Source organism: Geotrypetes seraphini, chromosome 2, assembly GCF_902459505.1.
Source record: "Geotrypetes seraphini chromosome 2, aGeoSer1.1, whole genome shotgun sequence".
Taxonomy (NCBI): domain Eukaryota; kingdom Metazoa; phylum Chordata; class Amphibia; order Gymnophiona; family Dermophiidae; genus Geotrypetes; species Geotrypetes seraphini.
In genome coordinates, this window is record NC_047085.1 from 276,501,807 (window position 1) to 276,527,374 (window position 25,568).

Consider the following 25,568-nt stretch of genomic DNA (forward strand, 5'->3'; position numbering starts at 1 on the left):
ATGCTTTCTATTGTAATAGAGAAGTAAGTGAAAAGATTGAAAGCATTCTGACTCTCTGACTCATATCTTTGGAGGGCAATTTCAGAATTATTTCCACATATAAAACGTGGATTTATATCTAGAAATGACCTTGCTGAAAAGTATTGTCTACTTTCTCTGTGGATAAAATTATGCACATGGCCATGCACTTTTATAAAATCCCTTTTCTACATATGAAACAGACTTTACAGGTAGAAAATTTATTTTTAAAATAAAATAAAAAGGCATAGAGAAGGAAAACCTATACAGATTAGTAGGTATTCTTCTAGGAACCTTATTGGGCAGACTAGATGGACCTTGCTGGTCTTTATTTACTATCATTCCTATGAGGGACCACTGAAAAGTTTTCAGCCCAACCAAAAAAGTTGGGGTAGTCTTCATTGATGGTTATACACTTACGGCTCCTTTTACTAAGGTGCGCTAGCGTGCGCACACTACAATATCGCACACGCTAAACGCTAACACCTCCATAGAGCTTGCGTTAGTATTTTTAGTTTAGCGCATGGTTAGCATGTGCTAATCTTTAGCACTCGCTAAAAATGCTAGCGTACCTTAGTAAAAGGAGCCCTTAATCCAGAAATTTTCCACTTTTTTCATTCTGTATTTTTTTGATGGAATGAAAAAAGTGGAAAATCACTGGACTAAGGCCTCCTTTTATGAAACTGCCACACTGAATGGCCCACGCTGCTCCCGATGTTCATTGACTTCCTAGTTCAGGCAGAGAGAGGCAGAGTTATGATAAAAGTTTATATTTTATAAAACATATACAGTAAAACCTTGTTTTGCAAGTAACTTGGTTTGCAAGTGTTTTGCAAGACAAACAAAAACATTTGATTAAAATTTTATTTGATATACAAGCAAGGTCTTGTAATGCAAGTATCTAGAGTATACACACATCAGAACTGAGCCGATGGTTCTCTCTCTGACGCTACGTGAGTGAAGTGACTCTTCTAAATGAGCGAGGTCATGTAATACAAGTACTTATAGTATTTTGTATTAAAGTTTTTGGTTGTGGCGTTTCCATTATTTCCTATGGGGAAATTTGCTTTGATATACGAGTGCTTTGGATTACAAGCATGCTTATGGAACGGATTATGCTCGTAAACCAAGGTTTGACTGTATAGTCTTCTGCATGACTGTTTTTCTGCTTTTAGGAAATCTGTGAACCATGGTGAGGACTTGGTTGATTTTCAGCTATTGCGAAATAATAGTGCAACAAAATTGAGGGCTTTCTCTATTGTGTTCCAGTTATCAAGTGAGGCTATAAGGCTGGTTGAAGTGGTGTTTAGCATTTCAGAGGCCTTGTTCCAGAATTGGTGCTAATCTTGCCTTCTGTTAGAGAGTTTACCAAGTGGTAGTTTTGATGGTGTGCTTTTCCTTGTGGAGATTGAGGGTGAAAGATAATAAGTAGTGCTCAGACCAAGGGACTGTTGTCCAGTTAGTTTCTATTATAAGCTTAGGTAGCTTTGAAGATATGAAGTCTAGGGTGTGACCTTTTTCATGTGTAGGTCCTGATGACTTCAGGTCCAGTTGGCTGTCTAGTAAGAACCTGTGGAAATTTGTGGAGATTGTGTTGTCCTGGGATTCAAGTGGTATGTTTATATCTCCTAGGATTATCAGTCTGGTATATTGACAGGTTAGATTTGAGATAATATCTTGCATTTTTGTGGTGCTGTTGGAACAGGATCCTGGGGTCGATACATTAGTAATAATCTAATGCTGCTGGACTGTATGCTTGATTTATCTTCTAATTTACAGATCATATATTCTATTTCTGGTTGTATAGCAGAGTCGGAAAGTGAGATGTGGAAGGAACTTTTGTAGATCAGAGTGAGGTCATCTCCCTGTTTGATTGTTCTTGGCATGTGGATAATGCTATAACCTAGTGGGGGGATTTCTAGACTTGCAGTCTCTTTTAGCCAGGTTTCTGTAAAGAAGGCAAGGCCTGCATTGTTTGTAGAAATCAAATTACTTATTATTAGCAGTTTGATGGCTACAGATTTGGCATTGATATAAATGCATGGGACTGGGATAGTAGATTTTCCTTTAGGGGGAGATAATTTCAAGGGGATTTTTTTCAAGTTTGTAGCAGTTCTGTATGGTGGGTTTTTATGTTTCCTTTTATTGGCAGGGTGGTTTCTAGTGATTGTGGGGATGATTTTATGAGTTGAATTTGGATTATTCACGGTGTATTAGATGATAGGTCGAGAGGGTCTGTGTGAACATAAGAACATAAGAATTGCCGCTGTTGAATCAGACCAGTGGTTCATCCTGCCCAGCAGTCCGCTCATGCGCTGGCCCCTAGGTCAAAGACAAGTGTTTTAAATGAGCCCAGCCTTACATGCATACTTTCCATTTGAGCAGGAACGTGTCCAACTTTGTCTTGAATCCCTGGAGGGTATTTTCCCCTATGACAGACTCTGGAAGAGCGTTCCAGTTTTCTACCACTCTCTGGGTGAAGAAGAACTTCCTTACATTCGTACGGAATCTATCCCCTTTTAACTTTAGCGAGTGCCCTTTCATTCTCCCTTCCTTGTAGAGAGTGAAAAACCTGTCTTTATCTACTAAGTCTATTCCCTTCAGTATCTTGAATGTTTCGATCATTTCCCCACTGAATCTCCTCTTTTCGAGGGAGAAGAGGCCCAGTTTCTCTAATCTCTCGCTGTACGGCAACTCCTCCAGCCCCTTAACCATTTTAGTCGCTCTTCTCTGAACCCTTTCAAGTAGTACCATATCCTTTCTCATGTATGGCGACCAGTGCTGGACTCAGTACTCCAGATGAGGCCACACCATGGCCTGGTACAGCGGCATGATAACCTTCTCCAATCTGTTCGTGATCCCATTCTTTATCATTCCTAGCATTCTGTTCACACTTATCTCCGCCGCCTCGCATTGCATGGACGGCTTCATTGACTTCATTGACTTCATTGACCTCCGCCCGACGCCGTTACAAGCAGGAGGACTCTGCTCTCTCTTAGAGCCCCTGCCTTTCCAGCCACCGGAGATCGCCGACGCAGCCCGACTTTTGAGTCGGATTTTCCCTCTTCAGCCCGTAGGGGCCACCGAAAGCCTCTCCCCCCAGCGACTTCCTAGGCAGAGGAAGGAGGAAGTTTCTGGCATCTTGTCCCTCCTTCCTCCGCCCGACGCCGTTACAAGCAGGAGGACTCTGCTCTCTCTTAGAGCCCCTGCCTTTCCAGCCACCGGAGATCGCCGACGCAGCCCGACTTTTGAGTCGGATTTTCCCTCTTCAGCCCGTGGGGGCCACCGAAAGCCTCTCCCCCCAGCGACTTCCTAGGCAGAGGAAGGAGGAAGTTTCTGCCATCTTGTCCCTCCTTCCTCCGCCCGACGCCGTTACAAGCAGGAGGACTCTGCTCTCTCTTAGAGCCCCTGCCTTTCCAGCCACCGGAGATCGCCGACGCAGCCCGACTTTTGAGTCGGATTTTCCCTCTTCAGCCCGTGGGGGCCACCGAAAGCCTCTCCCCCCAGCGACTTCCTAGGCAGAGGAAGGAGGAAGTTTCTGCCATCTTGTCCCTCCTTCCTCCGCCCGACGCCGTTACAAGCAGGAGGACTCTGCTCTCTCTTAGAGCCCCTGCCTTTCCAGCCACCGGAGATCGCCGACGCAGCCCGACTTTTGAGCCGGATTTTCCTTCTTCAGCCCGTGGGGGCCACCGAAAGCCTCTCCCCCCAGCGACTAGAAACTCTGCCCCACAGTCCACCCAAAGTTCACCATTGTCAAAGTTTACCATTGTTTATACCCCTGCTTCTGCACCATATTTTACCATTGTATTCACTCATGTTTTGATGCTAACCTTTTTTTTTGCTTTTTTGCTCAGTTCTGCTCCAAACTGTACTCCCTGCCAAAGGTTTTGTTTCTTTTTTTTTACCAGTCTCTCACTTTTTCAGCTACCCCAGTTCCCCCAGTACCCTGGACTACACATTTACCTCTCCTCCCCTCTCTAGGCTCGTACACAGTCAGCTTAATCTAAGTCCCCCCTACTCCTCCCTCAACCAACTCTACTCCCCCTTACTGCAGACTCTCACACACCAACCACCCTACCATGAATCCATCCTTCTGGATCCTTCTCCTCCTACTCTGCTCACCTCTCTACCCTTCCCTCTGTCTGAAACCTCCCTCCCCCAATCTACTTAATCCCGCCAACACCAACACCATCTGCCCCGGACTCAGAATCCCCACACTGATACGCACCAGAAACCCCCCTCCCAAGAAAAACCACCGAAAAGCCAACCTAGACTCCCTAAAGCCCCTGCCCCCTGCCAATCTTCGCAACACTGTCCCAGACTCTCTCACCCCAGTCCCGACAATCTACTGCAATGCCAGATCCGCATGCAATAAGACCCAAATCTTGAAAGACCTTCTAGACGAGCTCGACCCTGGTTTCCTATGCATCACAGAATCATGGATCGCCAAAGACGACCTATTCACTCAAAATGAACTCCTCCCCCATGGCTACCAAGGCCTCTTCTCCCCCAGACCCAACCGAAAAGGAGGTGGTCTGGCACTCCTCTACAAATCTTTCTTCGACGTCCAGCTCCTCGAGACGGGCACCCATGCTTCTCTAGAATATCTGCTCGCCTCAGTCACTGACGAACTCCGCACCCACCCATTGGGCATCCTAATACTATACCGACCACCCACCCCTTGGACCAAATCTTCCAATCTCGTCTATGAGACCATAACAAATGCCTTCCTTAAATTCCAAAGACTTTTGATCGTTGGCGATATCAACCTCCACCTCGACGACACAAATAACAATGACACATCTGAATTCAACAACTTCCTTACCTCTCTAGGTTTTCCCTTACCCACCCCATCCCCAACCCACGAAAAAGGACATACCCTAGACTTCACCACCTTCATTGATCTTACCGCCTTCAAAACCTCAACCGACGACACTCGCTGGGAACAAGTCCCCTGGTCAGATCATTTCTTAGGGACCACCTGTCTCCCCGTCTTCATGTCACATCTTGACTCCCCACCCCACTACTCTCATTCCATAACCTACCGCAAAAAAACCTCGAGCAACCTATTCTGGTCCAAACTCCTAAACAAACTCTCCTCCAACCCTAGACCTATAGACCCTGAATCACATTGGCACAACTGGACCACCCTCTCCGAGTCCACCTACCACTCCCTTGCTCCATTAACCACCAAAACCATCTCCTACCCCCGAAAGGCCCCCTGGTACCTACCTCTTCACAGAGAATTGAAACAGAAATGTCGCGCTTTGGAGCGCAAATGGAAAAAATCTAAATCCCCTTCTGATAGACAGACCTGGAGGACTAACATTAAATCCTACAACTCAACACTAAAAAAAGCCAGGAAAATCTTCTTCGGAGATAAGATCTCTAGATCCAATAACCAAATCAGTGCGCTGTTCAACATCTGGCGCTCCCTAACCACAAAAAAAGACCCACGTTCGCTTCCACCATCCCTATCAGCTGATGCCCTTGCAAATTTCTTTAATGAAAAGATTACCACTCTAAGATGCTCCTTCCCTCCCACAGTCTCCTACAACTCCCTGACCTCCATTGATCTCAATCCTACCTCACCTGTATCCACCCCCATTCCTGCCGACAGATCCTGGACCGCCTTCGAGCCTGTCTCTGAACCGCAAGTCTCCAAACTCTGCCACAAACTAAAAACTTGCAAGTGCATTTTGGATCCTTTCCCCTCCTATCTATTCGATAATATCCCTACACAGGCCATCGCTTCCCTCACCGACCTCATAAACTCTGCCCTAACATCGGGCCTTTTCTCCCCCGACATGGGGCACATTTCACTGTCCCCTCTACTGAAAAAGGCCGACCTTGATCCCACCATTCCATCTAATTACCGTCCTATAGCAAATATCCCTCTCCTAACCAAGTTATTAGAATCCATCATATCCACCCAACTCTCATCCTACCTAGAACGTTTCTCTATCCTCCTACCCCACCAATTCGGCTTCAGACCCAACTTCAGCACCGAATCCCTCTTGGCCTCACTAATCTCTAAGGTGCAACAACTCCACTCTCGAAAAAAATTCGCTGTTCTTCTTCAATTCGACCTCTCCGCAGCCTTCGATGTCGTTCACCACGACATCCTTATCTTCCAACTCTCCGAAATAGGCATAAGCTCCACAGTCCTTGACTGGTTCTCTAAATTCCTACGTTTCCGCTCCTACACCGTAAACACAAACGGCTCCTCATCCCCCGCCTGGAAGCCGAAATGTGGAGTCCCGCAAGGCTCACCCCTCTCTCCTATTCTTTTCAACATCTACATGTCCTCTCTGAAACTCCTTCATCTATCCCCCCTAGAAACTCTCTACTCCTATGCTGACGACATCCTCATCCTCCTCGAAACCGACGCGAACCTCTCGAACCTCACTGAGAACATCTCCACATGTATTACGAACCTCCAATCCTGGGCCCAATCTGTACAAATGAAACTGAATGAGTCCAAAACCAAACTCCTTTGGCTCGGCCCAATTTCAGATCATTTACCCACCTCCATCCCTCTACCTTCCGGCCCCACTCTTCATCTTGAGTTTTCAAGCAAAGTCCTAGGCATCATCTTAGACTCCTCTCTCTCCTTCAACGATCAACTCAATTCCCTAGTAAAAAAATGCTTCTTTAGCCTCCACATGTTAAGAAAAGTAAGATCTTGTTTTCATCATTCCCATTTCGCCATCCTCGTCCAATCCACCATCCTCTCTAGACTAGACTACTGCAACTCCATCTATATAAGCCTAACTAAGAAAAACCTCCATAGACTTCAGCTAATTCAAAACGCCGCTGCCAAGCTTATTTTCGCAAAGGGCAAGTTTGATCACGTTTCCCCACTCCTCTCCAAGCTTCACTGGCTCCCAGTATACTCCAGAGTCCTCTATAAATGTGCCTGCTTAGCCTTCAAGATTCTACATGGCGTCCTTCCTCCCGTTATCCCACTCTTTTGGAATTCATCAAACCCACTCTCTTCTAGACCCTCCCAAAAACTGAAACTATCTTTCCCGTCTATAAAAGGTATATCCCGCGCAGGAAAACTTGGAACATCCCTCCCCTTTAGAACCACTAAACTCTGGAACAACCTCTCATCCCCGCTCAGAAATTCTAGCTCCTTCCAAGCCTTCCGTAAACGCTTGAAAACTTGGCTTTTCTCAAAAATCTAATCTCCTCCCGTTCTCTAGTACCCTGCCCCTCTCTATCCTCTCTGTCCCTCTCCTATACCCCTTCTTTGTAATTCCTTTCCTCTTATCCTCTGTAAACCGTGCCGAGCTCTGCGCTTGCGGAGATGGTGCGGTATACAAACCTAATGGTTTAGTTTAGTTTAGTTTATAACTCCCAAGTCTCTTTCCTGGGAGGTGTCTCCAAGTACCGCCACGGACATCCTATATTTGTGCATGAGATTCTTGTTTCCAACATGCATCACTTTACACTTATCCACATTGAACCTCATCTGTCATGTCAATATCCATTTCTCAAGCTTGATTATGTCATGTTGCAGATCTTCGCAATTCCCCTGTGTCTTCACTACTCTGAATAACTTTGTATCATCTGCAAATTTAATCACCTCACTCGTCGTACCAATGTCCAGATCCTTTATAAAGATGTTAAAGAGCATGGGTCCAAGCACCGAGCCCTGCAGCACCCTACTGGTGACGCTCTTTCTGTCCGAGTATTGTCCATTTACCACCACTCTCTGTTTCCTATGCTCCTGCCAGTTTTTAATCCACGTGAGTATTTCACCCTCGATTCCATGGCTCGTAATTTTCCGAACTAGTCGTTCATGTGGAATCTTGTCGAACGCCTTCTGAAAATCCAGATATACAATGTCGACTGGGTCCCTCTTGTCTACCTGCCTGTTTACTCCCTTGAAGAAGTGCAGCAAGTTCATCAAACAAGATCTGCCTTTGCTGAAACCGTGCTGGCTGGTCCTCATCAGCCCATGTGTGTCAAGGTGATCAATGATACAGTCCTTTATCAGCGTCTCTACCATCTTTCCTGGTATCGAGGTCAGACTCACTGGTCTGTAGTTTCCCGGGTTCCCCCTCGAACCTTTTTTAAAGATCGATATAACATTCGCCACCTTCTAGTCTTCCGGACTCTTTCCTGATTTGATCGACAGATTGGCTACTAGTTGAAGCAGTTCAGCTATAGTCCCTTTCAGTTCCTTAATGACCCTCAGATGGATGCCATCCGGTCCCGGGGATTTATCATTCTTAAGCCTATCTATCTGTCTGCATACCTCTTCTAGACTGACCATCAACCCTGTCAGTTTCCTGTCTTTGTTTTCAGCAATTAGCCTGATGTGTATGCTGTGTATATCCTCTTTGCTAAATACAGATGCAAAAAATGTGTTCAGTTTGTCGGTAATTGCTTTGTCCTCCTTTAGCACTCCTTTCATTCCACAGTCATCCAGTGGTCCCACCGCTTTCTTCACGGGTTGTTTCCCCTTAATATATCGAAAGAACAGCTTGAAGTTTTTTGCCTCCTTGGCTATTTTTTCCTCATAGTCTCTTTTGGCCCCTTTTACCACCTTATGGTACCTGTGTTGATGCTGTTTGTGCTTATTCCAGTTTTCATCCGTTTTTGACCTTTTCCATTCCTTAAATGAAGTTTTCTTGTCTCTGATCACTTCCTTAACCTCTACAGTGAGCCACGCCAGTTCTTTGTTCTTTTTCCTCTTGGATCCCTTGTGGAATATATATATTTTGTGCTTTAGTACCATGTCCTTAAAAAGAGACCAAGCTTGCTCTAGCGTTTTTACAGTGCTTATCCTCTTCTTAATCTTTTTCCCCATCATGCGTCTCATCTCTTCATAATTCCCTTTTCGGAAGTTCAGTGCTGTGGCCGTCGTTCCCAGCATACCTTCTACTTCTACACCTTGTGCCAGTCCTCACAGTCCATTTAGAATTAAGCCCAGAATTGAATTTCCTCTTGTATTTTCCTTGACAAGTTGTTCCAGGAAGCAATCGCCTACAGCATCTAGGAACTTAGCCTCCCTAGCACAGCCAGAGGTGCCTAGGTTCCAGTCTATCCCCGGATAGTTGAAGTCGCCCATGATAACTGTGTTGCCTCCCTTGCAGTTGCATTTAATCTCATCCATCATTTCTCTATCAATTGCCCTGGGGGTCGGTAGTTGATACCGATTTTCGTTTCCAGTCCATTTGTTCCTGGAATTTTGACATATATGGCAATGCCCCAACATTTATAAGTCACTCTGTCTCTGCAGTATAGTTTGTATCCTAGTAGCACAGTGTCCCAGACGTTTTCCTCAGTCCACCATGTTTCCGTGATGCCGATGATGTCAACATTATCGTTTTGTGCTATAGCGTCTAATTCACCAATCTTATTCCTAAGGCTCCTTGCGTTCGTGTACATACTTGAGTTTGTGGCCTGTTCCTTTCTTGCATTTCCTTCTCTCTTGTGTCCCTTTTGGTCTGTCTTGCCTGTGATCTGGTGAGTCTTCCCCTCTCTCTTCCTGTACGGTATCCTCCGGGTATACCAGTTCCCGAACCATCGACTCTCTCTCTCGGTCGAATGTTGGCTTTCCCCTTATTCCTAGTTCAAAAACTTCTCAACTTCTCTCTTGATGTTGCTTGCAAGTAGCCTTGTTTCGTCTCTGCTGAGGTGGAGTCTGTCCTTCCTGAATAGCTTGCTCTTCCCCCAGAACGTTGTCCAGTTGTGCACAAAGTGGAATTCTTCTTCCTTACACCAGCGCCGCACCCACGCGTTGACTGCTTGTAGCTCCATCTGCCTTTTCTCGTCTGCCCTGGGTACCAGCAGGATCTCTGAGAATGCTATCCTCTGTGTTCTGGTCTTCAGCTTCCTTCCTAGCATCCAGAACTGGTCCTTCAGTACTTCTCTGTTGTAGTTCCTGTTGCTCACGTTGTTCGTCCCCACATGGATCATCACTACCGTATCTTCTTCTTCTATACTGTCAATGATCCTATCGATGCAACTCAATATGTCTTCTACCTTGCCTCCCGGTAGGCAGGTCACCAGCTGATCCAGTCTTCCTTCCACTATGTGGCTGTCAACTTGTCTGATGATGGAGTTCCCCACAACGATTGCTGTCCTTTCTATCTTCTCTGGTGGTTGAAATGTGTAGGATGCCATTTTGGATAAGAAGTGTTAATTGGTAGGTGATCATTAGCTAGGTTGAATAGCCCAAGTAGGAAGATGGGTAATGCATGAGACCACTTCATGGATGTGGTTTAGGCATTGATGGGTGAGAGAAGTATGATGACTTGGGAGTGTAGTGGCTACTTTGCTCTATCCAAGAACCTCTAACAGAAGAAACCTACTAAAGACTATAAGGGCCAGATTCTATAAACAGTGCCATCATCGGTTGACTAAAATACAGCTGTCAATCATGTGTCAGTCATGCAATGGCACCGCTTATAGAATCATGGCTTCATGAAAAGTAGGCACCTACAATTTTTTTAAATGATTTTAGTCTTCTTAAATGTCTTTTTCCACTTAAATTAGGCTCTGTTAGGGCACCTACTGGTACCTAACTTAAGGTGTCATTTACTGTAAACATAGAAACATAGAAAGATGACGGCAGATAAGGGCTACAGCCCATCAAGTCTGCCCACACTATTGACCCTCCCTATTAAGTCTAATGACCCCCTTAAGTATAATTGTAATTATACTGCCACTCTACTGACCTGCTCTTTCAAGTCTATACCCTAGTGTCCCTATCCCTTGGCATGACCCTCGTAGGGATCCCACATAGGTATCCCATTTATTCTTGAAGTCTGAGATGCTGCGTGCCTCGATCACCTGCACTGGAAGCTTGTTCCAATGCTCAATCACTCTTTACGTGAAGAAGTACTTCCTGGCGTCTCCACGAAACTTTCCTCCCCTGAGTTTGAGTGGATGACCTCTTGTGGTCGAGGGTCCCTTCAGAAGAAAGATATCATCTTCCACCTCGACCCGTCCCATGTCTCAATCATGTCTCCCCTCTCCCTACGCTCTTCGAGAGTGTAGAGCTGCAATTTGCTCAGTCTTTCTTCGTACGGGAGACCCTTTAGCCCCGAGACCATCCTGGTGGCCTTCCGCTGAACCATTTCAATTCTGAGCACATCTTTACGGTAATGTGGCCTCCAAAATTGCACACAGTATTCCAGATGAGGTCTCACCATGGCTCTGTACAATGGCATCATGACTTCAGGCTTCCTGTTGACGAAGCTTCTCTTGATACAACCTATCATCTGCTGTGCTTTAAATGAAGCCTTCTCCACTTGAGTGGCCGCTTTCATGTCAGCACTGATGATTACTCCTAAGTCTCGTTCTGCCGTAGTCCTGGTTAAAGTTTCTCCATTCAGGGTGTAAGTTCTGCAAGGATTTCCGTTACCGAGATGCATGACCTTACATTTCTTTGGTTCAGAACTGCAGCTTCTGTCCTGGACTGACTTATTAGATAAAAGGAGAGTATTGAATGAGTGGATTTACTGTGCCTTCAGTCCTGAAACAGCCATTACCAGGTGAAACAGCTATGTCAGGCATTCCTTTTTAACTAATTTATTTGTTAATGAAGTCTTCTATTTTCTAACCATTGTGTCTGCCTCTATGTCTTCAGTCCTTCTGGAACTTGTTGACCACCTGCCAGTCTGTTTTGGGGATTTGATCTTTTAGTCACTGAGCAAGTAAGAGTTACATGTGCATATATATCTAGATCTATACCAATCTATTTATGTACAGATATTTTTTTAATTTTTATAATACTTCATAGTTTCACTATATCCTCTGTTTTTTTAATCTACAAAAAGTGATTGTTTTATACTAAGCATATAATAGATTTACATGAATTCACTTCATTCATTGAGTCAATGGTCTGAAATTCTTGCTATCAGTCCAGAAACATTCTATATTGTAAGTCATTTTTTTCTCCAAGTAACTGTTTATCATGCCTAATTGACCTTTGAATGAGCCTGAGCACAACGTTCAGACATTAAGGTGCCAGGCTCTGGAAACATATTTCTAAGAGCTTTCTCAAATATGTTGAGTATACTGTATTAAAAATGGAAAGTATAACCAGAATAATTAACTTCTGTTCAATAAGTACATACAGTAATAACCATATATTTATGTAAAGTAGCATAAAAGCTATAGAATAATTTTATTCACTTGAAAGATCTTGAGTTAGATATTAATATGCCCGTTTAGTTTTCCATTTAGAATTACACAACAGAAGTTGAAGTGTGTGATTTTTATTTTTGACACTGCCAAGAAAGTTCTCTGTGCCCCATCCAAGTACATTCAAGCAATCAATAATTCAGGCTATAATAGAAAATTTGCCATTATGAATTGCCTTTATATACTGGACCTATTTCCTGAAACTACATGGTCAGCAACTAACAAATCAGGGGATGGTTTTTATCTCCATTGAAGCTGATTCCTGTAATCTCTCAAATTCATTTTTTTTTCTTTTCTTTTTACCAGTGTCCTTCAGAAATAGTATTGCTGAAATTTTGCCTGATTTTGCTAAAAAAGTAAATCTAACAGCCATAGAAATCTTGCAGTGCAGTAACAGAACTATATAAGAATCTACTGTTTTTCTAGACAGAATATTTTATAACTAATTGTGAACACAGTCTGTGTTTGAATGTCATTAAATTTTATTTTTATCAGTATGCAATTACAATCACATTCTTTGATAAATATGTAAACAAGATGCATGAAAAGAATAAGAAAAGAGAAGAAATCAGTATATCAGTATCTCAAATATACAAAATAAAATATTTATTTTATTTATTTCTGACTTTCTATTTTGCCTTTAACTGACAGGGCAGGACAAGGTGGTACACAGCCTAATCTATATATTTAAAATCGGATGTATGTGTGTATGTATATATGCATGTATGTTCCATTATAACTCTGAAACTCAGACAGATTTCAACCAAACTTGGTATATGTATCACTTACTATCTAGGGAAAAATATTGTGGGGGTGGGAAGTGGGTCACACACACAGATACATCAGATTTTAAATATATAGATGGACCAATTGTGTGATGCTTGGGGAATGATGTCACTTAGTCAGAATGATGTCACAGTCAAGAGTATATAAGGAAGTGCAGCTGTGGTGTGATGTGGTGAAGCCTAAACAGAAAGTGAAAACTGAAAATTTGTGTGATGTTAATCCTCAAGCGAATGTTCCTCAAGGGGATTTATATCTGGACAATGCCGGGTGATCAGCAAAATAAAAGGGAAATAAATTATAAATAATTGAAAGGAAAGTATTTCACTCATAACAACATACCATAATACAGAGAAATACAGGTTCATAAATCATAAAACCTAGCATGAACATATAAAGAGGAAAAAAATGCAGCATATATGAGACATCATAAACAGAGCCCTACTTTATTGAGTGATAGATCTCTCAGCTGCATCTAGATCAGACACTGGGTATTGACTGATCTTTTATCACTTAGGAATGCTTATCATAATGATCTTCATTCTACCATTAACTAAGGAAAAACCTCTTTCCTTTTTCCCCTTGATTTAAGGGCCTCTTTTAATCTGGTTAATCACTCTGAGGAAGATTCTCTAATATTGGTGGTAAAATCTGATGGGCCGCTGTTACAGTCATAAATGTTATCATTTTAAAAAAATGAGTCATTCTCAAAAAAACATGCATGCAAATGAGGTTTGTGGAGGTTCACAGAGGGTTGCCAAATTTACGAGATAATAATAATAACAGTTTATATACCGCAGGACTGTGAAGTTCTATGCGGTTTACAATGATTAAAAATGCTACAAATTGAGTAGAACTGACAAGTTAAAACTAGTGAATAGCGGCTCTAGAGATCAGTTAATGTGGGAAAGGTTGTACAAATCAGTTGCCTAAGTATTTCAGGAACAGATATGTTTTTGGGTGTCTCCTAAATTCCCCTTAAGTCTTAGCAAGCGTGAGTAATTGTTCCAGGTCTTTACTCCATAATACTGCTTGATATGAGAGAAGATGTTGATGATGACTTTTGAATTTACATCCTCTTACCGGTGGAGATACAAAATTAAAGTGTGAGCTTCTCTTATGTCTGTTGGTTGGGAAGGAGAAAAGGTCAGTTATATATTTAGGGGCTAAACCGAACAGTACCTTAAAGCAGAAACATCCAAACTTAAACTTCACACGTGCCTCCATCGGCAACCAATGCAGGAGTCGGTAGAAAGGAGCTTCATGGTCAAACTTCAACCCAAAAATCAGTCTGACCACTGCATTTTGCACCAGTTGTAATCGCTGCATATTCTTCTGGGAAATTGCCAGATAGGCAATATTACAATAGTCAAGTTGGCTCAGTATAAGGGATTAAACTAGAATTCTGAATGATGAAGCATCAAAATATGCTCTGATGGACTGAAGCGTCCAGAGAGTAAAGATCATGTAATTCCCTTTAACAACCCTGTTTTCAGATATAGTAAATATCCTAAACAATGTAGATATCCTGGACAGAGCTTTAGAAAGACCCTTTCTAAATAAAGAGTCCACCTGGTCTTTCATGGTTAGGCCCTGGTCCAGTATTACACCCCAAACCTTCATAGTAGGTTGAATAGGGTAACTAAGTTTATTGATGCACAGTGATGTTTTTGTATCAAGTGGGTGAGATGAAGCTACAAAGAATTTTGTTTTTTTCTAAGTTAAGCTTCAGTCTAAATTCAGTCATCCATTGTTCCATGAGATGAGTCACTGGTGATAGCGATCAGCACATGCGCAGAATAGACCACAGTAAGATATCTACATGTGTGCATGTGCCAGGAAAAGCTATGCCATAGGCACGTATGTTGTGTATGTGCTTTATTGGAGCACAATATTTGCAAATGCTACATTATTGTGTCAGTCATAGGCATGCCAGTGCTATTAGATGAATGGAATGGAGGGGAGGTTCAAGCGTTGGTTTTCAAAAAGCTCACATATGACATGCCTTTAATACACACACTTGAAAAGCATGCTTTTGAGATCTTTTTTTCCCCAAAAAACTACTATGTGATAGGTGTTTTGTTTTTTAAAAAATTTTTTATGATGAACCACAGCCAGAAACCCCCCTGGACCAGCTGGTAATTTTTGGTTGTCAAAAATTGGTGCCATACTTGGGGAATTACCCAGCGATGATAGTGAATCACCCGGAGTACTTCTGTAAATATTGATGAGCCCATTTTACTACCACTTTAATATTTTTGATCTTGTTGTAATACATTTGCATAGCAGAGTCGGAGCCTGCCAGGAAGCTCAGAAAAGACCATGGTGAGCTGTTCTGATAATCAGCTGGTAAAATACTGCCAAACTAAACCATCTGGAGCTGGTTTAGCAACAATCATTAAAGACACAGTAAGTTTAGAGAATCCTCCCCTCTATCCTTCTTTCTAGACTTTCTTCGGTTGACGCTGTGCTTAAGTGCTTTTCTTCTTTCTGATCGCTCCTTTTCTGTTTTTCTACCCCATTCTAGATTCTCTTCATTCCCATTCCAATATGGAGTACCCCAGTGCTCTTAATGCTTGCCAACACATTTCAATATCTTTCTAAAAGCCCCTGGCATCTTTGATTCATTCCACCTGTACTAAATTCTATCCCCCCCCCCCACATACACACACATACGATAGTCAGCTAGTAATGGTCAGCGTTTTTTAAGCTGATCATCACGGTTCTTCCTATAGTACCACAATATTGTATACAATTCTGGAGGCCGCAACTTCAAAAAGATATAAAAAGGATGGAATCGGTCCAGAGGAAAGCTACTAAAATGGTGTGTGGTCTTCGTGATAAGGTATTATGGGACAGGATCCCTGTCCCTGAGTTTGAATAAAGGTAGTGGAACACAGATTTCACTGCCTCCCACAAATTGCACACTGAGATTCCCTTGTTGAATAAAGGAAAACACTTTAATAGCAGACAAAACTCCAAATCACACTGGAAAGTATGGCACAAGCAAAAAACAAAAAAGGCTTCCGTAAATCTAGTTACTTCCATTTGGAAAAACAAAATAGTTTCAACTCAGCACAAGCAGTGCACTAGACACAGTCGTCTTCAAAACCAAAAGTCCAAAACTTTTCCTTCTGGCCCCACTCTTGGGCCTATCAAAACAGTGCATTAAACAAACACTTTTCCTTTGAGAAAAACACATTAACTGGCTCTAGCTGTGGCCCTGTTGGGTATGACCAAATCCCCAACAGGCTGGGAGGAGATAGGCCTGTACACCTCAGGTGTTGCTGCCCTCCCAAAAGACAAGCTCTGGTATTATTCCTCACTCCCAAAGCACAACTCTGAGCAGTGCATAAGCTACTCCAAAAATAAAACAAAACCCAAAATTTCAGCTACTGCTTTATAGTTCTTAGGGTGGCTGGACACACCCCACAATATCCCCAGCACAAACACTCAGGCAAGTTTGAGGAACCCCCCCCTCCCCCATCAAAATGCAAACTCCAGTGAAAAGAAAAAATAACTGATTGGCTTAACAGCCTACTCACACCATCCTCTCTTCTCCACAATCAGGCAAAGCATAGTCCTCTTGAAACTCCATGACATAATCCTCAGGTTGGGCTTCTGTAACTGGCTTTGCATGGCTTTCCTCCAGTTCCTCCATCTCCCAGTCCATTGGGGGAACTTCCCTGTTCTGGCTCCGGTTCAGCTGGAAGGACTGGCCTCCTTTCCAGCTTTTGTTCAGCTGCCTGTTCCAGCTGTTTCCCTCCCTTCTCTGATGAGGAAAGCTCAGTAAAAGGAATCCTCGGCATGCAGCCACGATCCCTCCTAGCAGGGACAGGCAAGATCTTAAAGAGCCCTGCACTCTCAATGTCAGCCTTAGCTCTGGACACTCTTAAAGGGACGGGCTTCTTTCTAAAGCTCTGTCCAGGATATCTACATTGTTTAGGATATTTACTATATCTGAAAACAGGGTTGTTAACGGGAATTACATGATCTTCCTCCCTGTTTATGGTAGGGCTGGCAGGATTCCTGTCACAGTGTATGGGGACAGACTTAAAGATCTCAATCTGTAAACTTTGGAGGAAAGGCAGGAGAGGGGAGATATGATAGAGACATTTAAATACCTACGTAATGTAAATGCACAGGAGTCGAGCCTCTTTCATTTGAAAGGAAACTCTGTATTGAGAGGGCATAGGATGAAGTTAAGAGGTGATAGGCTCCAGAGTAATCTGAGGAAATGCTTTTTTATGGAAAGGGTGGTAGATGCGTGGAACGGTCTCCCGGAAGAGGTGGTGGAAACAGAGTCTGTGTCTGAATTCAAGAGGGCTTGGGATAGGCACATGGTATTTCTCAGTGAGAGAAATTGATAATGGTTACTGTTGATGGGCAGATTAGATGGGCCATTTGGCCTTTATCTGCTGTCATGTTTCTATGTTTATAAGCCACTGCAAGAGGTCATGGCAGCCATTTTCCAAAGATGTCACAAGGGGGCAGAAGCAAGGGGTGGCACTTTTGTACTCATTAAGACTGCTGGACTACCAGGGATGCAAGTAAGTCTGAGAGGGGGCCCCAGACCTACCTGAACATCTGGTGGGATTGGGGGCCCTTGAGGGAGGGAGAAAAGGATAGATTTTGCCATGGATAGGAGGTGGGTGATTGGGAAAGGGTCTATGATGGGAGAGTCTGGAGGGGGATTGAGAGCTCTGGGGTTAGGGGGCCTTCCAGTAGGGGAATGGAGGGTGGGATAGAAGGATGAATTTTTCCACAGGCGGGGAGAGGGGAAGGGAAATATGGGCAGTGATTCGGGGGTTGGGAGGAGGATTGGTGCTCTTCTTTTTCCTGATATTCAGAGATAGCACTCATCTAGCTGAGCGGCCTGATTTATGAGGTGTAATCAAAATATATGGTGAATGCTGCTGCTGAGCGCCATCGAACGGAAAGGCAGGATCTTCAATATGGGAAGCAGCACATCAAGTGGGAACGGACAATGAACACTCCACTGTCCGTTCCCACTTCCTTTGGTACTGTTTTATACCTGTGGGTTCTCTGTCTTGTTGGACTTTTTGGTGTTTACTAAGCAGCACATCAAACCATAGTAACAGTGTGTGACAAGTTTCAACTTGTTCAGTGCAGTCAGTCAGTTGTGAGCTATGGTTGAGAGAAGGCATGTTTTACAGTGTCACTTTTATATGGAGAGATATGATTGTTATACTGTGATATTAATTTAAACCAATATGTGCTATAATCACAGTAACTTGTTTAATTCTTGATTAAATATAGTGAATATCTCAGAACCAACACCCGTGACTGGTGAATTCACCAAACTGGGGTTCATTGGGGGACCATCATTGAAATTCACTGTCCCCTCACCATCCTATTAAATATTATTAAAAATTTCAAAATGTGGTAACTTATCTGTGAATCGGATGGTTAGATCTTAATATTGTTCCCCAGCGGTGAAGAAATTAAGTTGTGTTAATAACGTGTTAAAAACCACTGTAGTAACTCCTCCAAAAATTATCCGTGTCCCCCCGACTCGAGTTTCGATGGATATCATCTTCAGGGAAGGACTCTGTTAGAACGAGCATACAGGGTAGTTATAACGTGAAAATATACTACTTCATAAAAACATTCATAACGGGAACCTGCTACATTAATTGTTGATAGTCTTACTCGACATAAACTCATCTAATATACATATCTTATGGCATTGATCTTTTACCTTATATCGGCTCCCTGTGGTAGCTTGGGGCTGAAATCTGTTGCTGAATGAACATAAACCCTATATACGGGCCTTATATAGAGCTCTGTTGGATGCACAACGAACCAAAACGGAAGTGATGTTTAAGGGGAGGGGACTATTGCACGAGTACCAATCCATTTAAAGGGACAACCACTCTATCTCGTGATTCAACCCTTTGGGCATTAGTGTACCCCACTCATAAATGAACCTTTGTTCTTTTCTTATCAAACATTTTGAAAGGTCACCATTAAAATTCTTAATGTGTAGCAACACAGTATATTTCAAATCGTGAATTGCATGGGATTTTTCCAACCAGTGAGTTGTGAGTGGTGCGGATAATCTTTGATTGCGTATACCGCTAATGTGTTCTGATATTCTGACTTTGATTCTGCGTGAGGTTTGTCCTATGTAAAATTTGTGGCATGGACATACTATGCAGTAAACTACTCCGGCAGAGTCACAGTCAGTCCCTGAATACAGTTTATAATTTTTCCGCTTCACTCCAGGGATTTTAATCTGGGAGATATCCCATACAAAATGACACAATTTACATTTGCCACAAGGTTTATGTGGTTGTTCAGATGTATTATTTCCAAAGGTGCATGGTCTGTATTTTAACTTTTCTCCGAGGTATGATGCCCTCGAGAATGCGAATTTGGGTTTGTCTTTTAACACATGATGATATTGGACTGTTGGCCAGTGTTTAAGGATAATGTGTTTTATTTCATTACTGATATTAGAATACGGCATTACGCATACTGTATGTGTTTGTTCGTTAAGTTTGTTTTTGTTGTTATGGGTGGTCATGACCCATGGGCGATGGCGGAGGAGTTACTACAGTGGTTTTTAACACGTTATTAACACAACTTAATTTCTTCACCGCTGGGGAACAATATCAAGATCTAACCATCCGATTCACAGATAAGTTACCACATTTTGAAATTTTTAATAATATTTAATAGGATGGTGAGGGGACAGTGAATTTCAATGATGGTCCCCTAATGAACCCCAGTTTGGTGAATTCACCAATGTTTTACAGTGTGCCATAAATTATGGATCATGAACATTAAAATTTGTTTCAAATTGCAAAAATGTGCTACAGAAAAACACAAAATGTTAAAATTAGTTTATGATGATGCTGCAGTGGCTTTTCCGATGTGCATCTATGAAATTCTGGACGCCTATTCTGTGAATTGGGCACAGCCTTTGGGCATCTAACTTTCAATTATTGCTTGTTAAAGTCATTAATTTTGCTTATTATTCAATCTATTTGGACGTCTAAGTTGCAGGATGTCTATATTGTGGATGCCTAGCTGTAGGCTTCCTAAATGGAATTTGCCCCTAAATGTTCCAATATTCATAAGAATTCTATGAACATCAGAGCAGCGTTGGAGCATTTAGCGCCCTGAGTCGCAGTAGAAACCTCTACCGCAACTTAGAAAAAAAAGGTGGGGGGATAGTCTAGAATCATTTCATGAAATACTTTGAAAACCAGTACTAAAGCCTTAAACATATACCATTTTCTGATTGGAAGCCAATGTATGACAGACAAGCAGGAAAGACAAGATTCTTTAACAATCTCACAGCAGCATTTTGCACTTGCTGTAATCGAAGCAAATTTTTGTTGGCCAATCTCACCAATAACACATTACAAATAAGTGTGTTTGGCTGAATCACCTATATGTGAACTTGAATAAAAAGTTAGCATTTCTTGGTCTTTATCACTGTTGCAAAGAGACAGTGTATTTCATCTTATTTCCTGTGTCATTTCCTGTATATACGTATTATGAAAATTCTAATAAAAAATATGAAGTCTGAAGTAACTTTCAGAATCAGCAAGTTACTTATCCTTACAAAGTTGATCAACATGCCTTTTTACTCTTTTGCTTGGCATTGCTTCAGATTTTGATTGTATCACCTTCCCCTCCCTCCATTTGTCTGACAATATCGTAGGAGTATTTTTGGCCTCCTCAAAGTCAGTTCAGAATGCAGCAAAATTTCAGACACTACTGAGTAAATTTGCTCCTTTGTCATTTTTGACATGACATATACCCTACCTTTATTTAGAGAATCATGAGAAAAATAAAGCTTAACTTCATTGATTTCTGAAATGTTGCAGCCCCACTGTTCATGCCTTAATGATATCCACGTACCCACAACTAGTGATTTATAGCGTGATGACCACATAATAGAACAATTTTTTAAAGGTTATACTAGGGCAATTTAATGTTTCTAAAGGAGAAACGAATGAAGACAGTATAGCCCACGTCTTAATGCTGTGTCCAAGAAAAATAGACAATTTTTCAATTGTCTCAAATAGTGCTTCACTTCTAGAGCACTTTTGATAGAATCTTTGCAAATCATGTGCAGCACAGTGCATACATTTTTTATATATATAAATCTTTATTAATTTTCCATATTAAAACAGTGTATTTTGAATTATACATACAACTGACTTCAAGACAGCACTTACAATTGTTCAAAGTAATACTACAAAACATTCCCCCCCACCCTATTCAAGAACCCAAACTCTTTCATTTTATCAATTAATACCCTCCTCCCTGGATGTGCAAATTGAATAGGATAATCCAGCTAATCAGTGTTAAAATTTATCAATGGATCCCACATTAATTTAAATATCTTATTATTACACAAAGTTTCTGCATTCATTTTTTCATATTTATAGCATAAACAAAGAATTCTACAAAATGGAGAAATTAAGTCTATCCCAATTTTCAGTTTTTAGTAACCATTTGCATGGCTATCCCGGTCATTATGGCAAATAGTCTGCTTTTATTTCTATCTAATGCGGGGTTAAGTGACAACAATGTACCATAGATAACCACCTCATAAGATAACGGAATCGAAGACTCCAAAATCAAATTAATTTGCCCCATATTGATTTCCAAAAGATGAGTATCAAAGGACAATAAAACAACAAATGATCCAGTGTCCCTATTTCAAGATGACAGTGTCAGCATCTATTAGATTTTTACTATCTAACTTCTGCAAACGAACTGGGGTCCAAAAAACTCTATGTAACAGATTTAAAAAAACAAGTTTGTCTCAGATGCTGACGCTGTACATCTCATCTTCCAAGTCCAAATCCGTGGCCACTGAGTAGCAGAAATCTGCTGCTTTATCTCAATGCTTCAAATGTCCTTTAGGCTAGTTTTAGGTTTTTTATTCATATATTCCGATATTAATTTATACCACTTGGTGGCCTGATGCCCTAGCAAATCTGTCTAGAAGCATAGACCTGGCAAGCTATACTGATTATTTAAATTTTGCCACTCAAGGAACCCCTTCTGAATGGCCTGCTTCAACTGCAACCACTTACATACTTGAGACTTTGTAATGCCAAATGATTGTTGCAGTTGTGAAAAATCAAGCATTTTCCCATTTGATAACACATCATCTAAAGCAGGGGTCCCCAAAGTCCCTCCTTGAGGGCCGAATCCAGTCAGGTTTTCAGGATTTCCCCAATGAATATATGTTAAATTGTTAATGAATTTTAATGTTTTCCATGTGGCACAAAGAATACTATTGTCCTTATAAATCCTTGGCAGCTTGACACTCAAAATATGGCACAATCATAATGAGTTAAGCACAGTGTATACATCTTGTATTGGGTCCTTTGTTTGTAATTCTTAAATGCGCTCCGTTCATATTTTCAGCCCCATCTTACACTTGCTCACATCACTCTCAGATTTTTTTTTTTTGTAATCTCATGTTTATTGAGCAAAAAGGCAAACCACACTCCAAATTCCAGAAATAAGCATATCAACACATAGCGTAAGACAAAATGCAAGATAAGAATGCACAGAAAAGCTACATGAGGCATAAGCATGACAAACATAAAACACAGGTCAGTGCTGTACAGACTTGTAAAATTCGCCTCCATACATAGCATAAAACGAGCGGTGTCAATCCCAAAGGTGTGGGAAAGGAGGAGTGCCGCACACCAAAAAGCCCAAATTTTAGAAGAGCGGCAAGGTTATCCCGAGCTACGGGATAAAATACCTTGAGCAAGCAACCCTCAAACTCACCAACACAATCACACTCGTACAATCCAAAAACAAGCAAACACACATACATCCAACCTGTCCCCCCCCCATCCCCTCCACATTCACACCCTGCCACACCTGTACCCCACAACCAGAGCAAGGTATAAGAAAGAAAGAAAGAAAGATGGAGTCAAGGTCCAGGAGAGTACAAAAAGCCAGGAAATAGCAACAGTAAGACAGTCGCCTACTGTAATTGCATAGGGCTATACACCAAAAATTGTTCCCACAGGTTACAATATTCTTTCCAATGGGCCTGAGAGCGAGAAGAATAGGTCTGCAACTCATAAAGAGCCAAGGTTCGCATTTTATTCGACCAGAGCGATACAGGAGGCGCCTCAGACGAAGCTCAATGCTGCAGAATAAGTTGTTTCCCCGTCAAGATTGCATGGAGGATAAATTTCTGAGAAGAAGTACTAAGTTGTTGTAGAGACAAATCGTGTGTATTACCCAGCAGTAACGCAGGTGGATTCCAAATCAAGGCACAGCCAAGAATGGTATCGAGGCATTTACGAACTAAGGTCCAGAAAGACAAGACAGGACAAAGGAAAAAAGAATGTAGATAGGTTCCAGGGGAAAGGTGACACTTGACACACAGATCATCTGGTCAAAGCTTCATGACAAAACCCTTGGATCTGGATAGGTATGTACGGTGTAGAATCTTAAATTGGGTCTCACGTAACGAGACATTTTTAATAAAGAGGTAAATATTTTGGAAAAAGGTTTGTAAATCATGGAGAGAGACCAGTAAGCCCAGGTCTCGGGACCATTCAGTTATCACGGGTTGAAGACAGCTATCTCCTTGATAGTTCCGGCTCTCTTTATACCAAGTGGCAATCTTGTTCTGCGGGGGAAGAATAAGTAATGCTTTCTCATCCAGAGTACCACAGGTCCAGGTGGAAAGAGGTGTGGCTAACATTGATTGATAATAGTGCTTAATTTGGAAATAAAGATAAACCTGTGTGGTGGTGAGCCCCCAATGGATACACAGATGAGAAAAGGAAGGGAACTGACCACCCCCCAGGTGCAACAAGTCAAGAATGGTGGAGTCGCGTTCAAGGCGTCCCCGCAGGCCCGGCAGTCCCCGAAATCCCGGGACAAAACTGGGATTACCTATCAGGGACAGAAAAGGTGACAGATGAGGCACCTTGTGTTGGAGCTTTCTCCACCACGTCCAAGCCTTACGGAAAGCGAAAAGGAATTCCATTGTGGGGTAACGAAGAGACACCGGCGTGCTCGGGTTCCCATGAAGGAAAGAAACAAAAGATACAGGGAAGCAACAAGAAGCCAAAAGTTCTGGTGGGGAGTATCGACGGTGTGAAGTCAGTTGTTCGTGGATCCAGCGAAACAGCGATGCGACATTGTAGAGTCGTAGATCTGGGAGTCCAAGCCCTCCCTGTTCCTTACTTCGAGACAATTTATGGAACCCTATGCGGGCCCTACAGTCCTGCCAGATAAATTTTTGGATGATGAAATTATAGTGGCGCTCATCCTCTCGACTAACCCAAAAGGGGACAGATTGGAGTGCATATAAGAGTTTAGGGAAGAGAACCATTTTCACCAGAGCCACCCGTCCCATCAGAGATAAGGGTAGGGAGCGCCAACGCTGACAGAGGGTTTTAATACGACCAATAGCCGCTGAAATATTGGCGTCGTACAGCTGTTTTGGATTCCGGTATAATAAGATCCCCAAATATTTCAGCTTCCCTTGTGCAATGCCAACCCCCAGGCGTTTATACCAAGGATCAAGAGTAGAGTCATGGAGAAGAAGAGCTTCAGTTTTATCATAATTTATTTTTAAGCCAGTAAACAGTCCAAAGGAGTTGATAATGTACATCAAATGGGGAAGATGAACATCCGCGCGTTTGACATAAAGTAGCATATCATCTGCGAACATGCTAATTCGAAATTCCGAGCCCCCCACATTCAAACCCTGCAGAGTCGGATCTTGCCGGATTCGGATAGCTAAAGGTTCAAGAGAAAGGAGGAAGAGCAAGGGTGACAAGGGGCAACCCTGTCGGGTACCTCGGCCGAGAGGGAAGGGGGCAGAGATCCCTCCGTTGATCATCAATTGCGACTGAGGACACGAATACAAGGCAGACACCCAGCGAACAAAATCCCCTGAAATACCATAACGCTCAAGAACCCAAAAGAGATGGCGCCATGAAACCATATCGAACGCCTTTTCCACATCAAGGCTAGTGATTAAGGCTTTATCTGAGGCCAGGTGAGGAAGCTGTAAAACCACAAGAACCTTAAGCAAGTTCATAGAGGCATGTCTGCCAGGAACAAAACCCACCTGGTCCTCGTGAATCAAGTCAGGGAGCATTGTGTTAAGGCGAGAAGCCAGAATGCCAGCCAATAGCTTCACATCCTGATTCAGGAGGGAGATGGGACGATAAGAGCCCAGCTGATCCATAGGTCTTTCAGGTTTCGGCAAAATAATCACGTGGGCGCGGTTGTGTGTATTTCCCGGAGGTGTTTCCGAACGAAGGCCCATAAAATAAGCCTGAAGAGAACAAAGGCCAGCAGGGGGCAATAACTTATAAAACTCTGGACTGAAACCATCCGGCCCCGGGGTCTTAGCCAATTTAAGCCTTCGGATGGCTGCTTGTAATTCATCCCCACTGATCGGCCGATTGAGGAGAAGTTGTTGGGAAGCAGATATTGTAGGCAATCTCTGGCCTGAGAAGAAATCATCCCGAGCTTGATCATCAGGCGGTTGCTCGGCGTATAGTTGTTGGTAAAACTGGAGAAATTGGTTCGTGATCTCCTGTTGCTGGGTATACATCCTA